Raw genomic sequence first — 4,050 nt, 5'->3', positions numbered from 1 at the left:
TTCAAGGGTAAAGATAGCTGGCCTATCCACAGCTGAATAATAATAAAATGATCACTAACACATTCTGTCTTAGCAGCAAGGTCAAAATAAAAGAAAGTATATCTCAAGTATTCACCTGGGGAAGACTCTTGAGAGCCCCTTAGACAGCAAGGTGATCAAACAAGTCAACCCTAAAGGAAATCAACTCTGAATACTCATTGGAAGGACTGATGCTGAAGTTCCAATACTTTGGCCACCTGATGCAAAAAGCCCATTTATTGGAAAAGACCCTGATGCTGGGAAAGATTGAGGGCAGGAGGAGAAGGGGACAACAGAGGATGAGATGGTTGGAAAGTGTCACTGACTCAGTGGACATACATTTGTAAAAACTCCAGGAGATGTTGAAGGACAGGGGAGCCTGGGGTGCTGTAGTCCATGAGGTAGCGAAGAGTCAGACACTACTTAGCAACTGAACAACAACAGTACTATTCTGCGTATGGGGAGACCTCGGTGGCTCATTATTGGGAAAGTTTTGACATATGCAAAATAGCGAGTGCATACTTTAGAAAATCATGGACATATGTGAGAAGGGGAAAAAACTGCACTTAGCAAGCAGCTAGGGCACATGGCCATATACTGCACTAGGAGTTTTCCATTATGTTAATTAACCCCCATGAAAAACCCTGAGAAGCGAGTGTTGTTATTGCCATGTTACAGAAGCTGAAACCAAGAATCAAAGACTTTAGGTAACTTGCTCAAGTTCTTAGAGATAGGCAGAGGCCTATCTGTTTCTGACATCTGTATTTTCTCTTTCACTTCACTGAGGTTTAGAGATATGACTGAACAAGAGGCTAACTTGTTTTGTTGATGGTGTTCAGTCGCTAAGTTGTGTCCAACCCTTTGCAGCCCTATGGACTGTAGCATGCCAGTCCTTCACTTCTCCCAAAATTGCTCAGATTCATGTCCACTGAGTCAGTGATGCTGTCTAACCATCTCATCCTCTGCAGCCCCCTTCTCTTTTTGCTTTGAGTCTTTCCCAACAAGAGGCTGACTGGGCCCATCTAAGTTTTGCTCTCTTCTGATTTTCTTTGTTTCTTAAAATGACTTCTTACCCATTCTTTCCCTCTGTGTTTACTTAGATTCTTCTATCCTCAAAAAAATCAAAAACTTCTCTCTCTGCCTCTCAGTTATTTCTGACTAAACACCTTGTCATTGCCTTTCTCTTCTTGAACAGATCTAAGCTCATATACCACACTGTTCAATTGACAGACTCAGTTAGGTTGGGAACTGTCTTGAAAGGAAATTTCTTTTGACAAATTACATTTGAGTGATTGATTGGTTCCTCCCCTAGAGATGCTGCTACCACCCTCCTTCCTGACTTAGATAAAACTAAGTGGTTTAATGCAAATCTACTTCTTGTGGTCAGCCTCCTTATCAGCAGGCTGCAAAACTAATTTCATTTGTAAGCATCGCCCTGCCCTATTTGATAATGTAAAGTTATTTAACAGGCAAATGGACCTTCCAGAGTCAGGCAGATTCATGGGGACATAAATACAACAAAGCTTGCATTACAAGAAAACAGAAAGGATTTGGAATTTCAGATAATCCCCAGACTTTCTAATAATCACCATATATTAGTCATTTGATGCATTTGGCTTTGTTACATTGGTATTGCTGCATTTCAATTAGAGTATGACCATAGACAATATTACCACCATTTAGCCTTACTTTTCTCATCTCCTAAGCAAGTATAATTATCTCCTGAGTTCTTGCTGGGAATGAGTAGGATACCACAAAGCACTGTGGCTGTCTAGAGTGGGCTTCCTCAGCTGTGAGTAGAATGGACCACGAAACTGGACCACCATGTAACCTATGTACTGCTCTTAACTATGTAACCTTGGCAAGTCTCTTTACGTCTCTGTGCTTTTTCTTCTTCAATTTCCCCATAAGTAAAATGGGGATGGGGGGTGGGGGATAGAGTAATCTTATTGGTTTGTTATTATGATAAAAAGAGTTAATGCATGTAAAAGACTTGCACTGGAGATCTATATAAATATATACAAATATATACACATCTTTGCATTTTTAATTGAGATGTCGCTCACACAACATTCACCATTTTAAACTGTATAATGCAGAGAATTCTAGTATATTCACAATGCTGTGCAGCCAGCACCGTGACCTGTTTCCAAAATATTTCCATTACCCCGAAAAGAGACCCTGTAGTGTTACCTGCCCGTCTCCACACTCTTCATCCCCTGACAACCAGTAATCTATTTTCTGCTTCTATAGATTTGCCTGTGTGGACACTGCATATAAATGGAATTATTCAATATGTGGTGATTTGCCTGCCTTCTTTTACTTAAAGTATTTTTCTTTTACTTAAAGTTTTTAAGGACCATCCACCATGTAGTCTGAATCAGTATATCACTCTTTTTCATGACAATAATATTCTATTATATGGATGTACCACATTATTTATCCATTCATCAGTTAATGAACTTTTGGGTTATTTGCACTTTGGAGCTGTTTTTGCCTCCTTAAATAATCTTGCCTCCATTGTTGGCAAGATTGACCATAGGGGTATGGTTTTATTTTTGGACTCTCAGTTCTATTACATTGATATGTTGTGTTTGGCTATATTCATCAAAAACACTTTCTAATTTCCCCTGTAATTTCTTCTCTAATCATTGCTTATTTATTAATAGGAATGTACCATTTAATTTCCATATTTAGTGAATTATTTAAACTCATTCATTGACTGACTTCAAATTTCATTTCATTGTACTCAGAGAACATACTTCGTGTGATTTCAATCATTTAACATTTATTAAGACATAAACCTGAAATAAGGTCTATCCTGTGGAATGTTACACACTCAGTTGGGAAGAATGTGTATTCAGCTCCTCTTGGGTAGAGTGTTGCCTCGATTTCCATTAGGTCTGCTTGGCTTTTAGTGTGGTTCAGATCTTCTTCCTTGCTGTTCTTATTTCTAGTTGTGCCATCCATTATTAGAAGTAGGCTATTGAAGTCTTCAACTGTTATTATAGAATGTTCTATTTCTCCTTTCAATTCTGTCAGCTTTTCTTCATGTATCATGGGGCCTTACTCCTAGGTGTATATGTGTTATAATTGTTATATCTTGATGTACTGATGTATAATATACAGTATATTTCTTTATCTCTAGTAACAATTTTTGTTTTAGTATATTTTGTTTAATATCTTTATAGCCACCCCAGTTCTATTTTCATTTCTATTTATGTAGTTTTTTTTCTCTCATTCTTTGCTCTCAACTTATATGTGTCTCTTCAAGATAGTTTATTGTTGGATCATGTTTTTAATCCATTCTTTCATCTTTACTTTTTAATTGGAAAGTTTATTTACATTGATCTAAGGAAGGATTTGTTCTGTTTTGCTATTTGTTTTCCATATGCCATGAATCTTTTGTTCCTCAAATATACTGTCTTATTTTGTGTTAAATTTAAATTTACTAGTATACCACTTTAATTCTCTTACCACTTCATTTACTGTATACTGTTAAGTTATTTTCTTGGTTATCACCCTGGGGATTACAACTATTGATATCATCTTAACCTATTTCAAACTAATATCAGTTTAATTTCAGTAGTACGCAATTTTTTTTTTTTTTTTGTAGTTCCATTTCCCTCACCGTTTTTATGGTGGTGTTAATATTTTCAATTAAATCATTTTACAGTGTGTGTCCATCAACATGGGTTTATAATTACTGATTCATGCACCTAATCATATAGGAAGAAAGAATTACAATAAGAAGAACAGGCTCACACCATCTTCTATATTTATCCATATGGCTGTGCCTCCTCTGGTGTTCTCTATGTATCTAATCGGATGAGAATCACTATCCAGTGTCCTTTCATTTTACCTTGAAGGATTTTTTTCTATTAACTTTCTACTACTTTAGCATTCTCTCAGTGCTTCTTTTTCTGGGATGTCTAAATTTATCCTTCAATTCTGAAGGATAGCTTTGCCAGATACAGAAATCTTTGTTGATAAATATGCCCATTCTTTCAGCTCTTTGAATGTGTGTGCACA

This window comes from Cervus elaphus, chromosome 33 (genome assembly GCF_910594005.1).
Source record: "Cervus elaphus chromosome 33, mCerEla1.1, whole genome shotgun sequence".
Lineage (NCBI taxonomy): Eukaryota > Metazoa > Chordata > Mammalia > Artiodactyla > Cervidae > Cervus > Cervus elaphus.
This window is presented reverse-complemented; position numbering follows the sequence as displayed.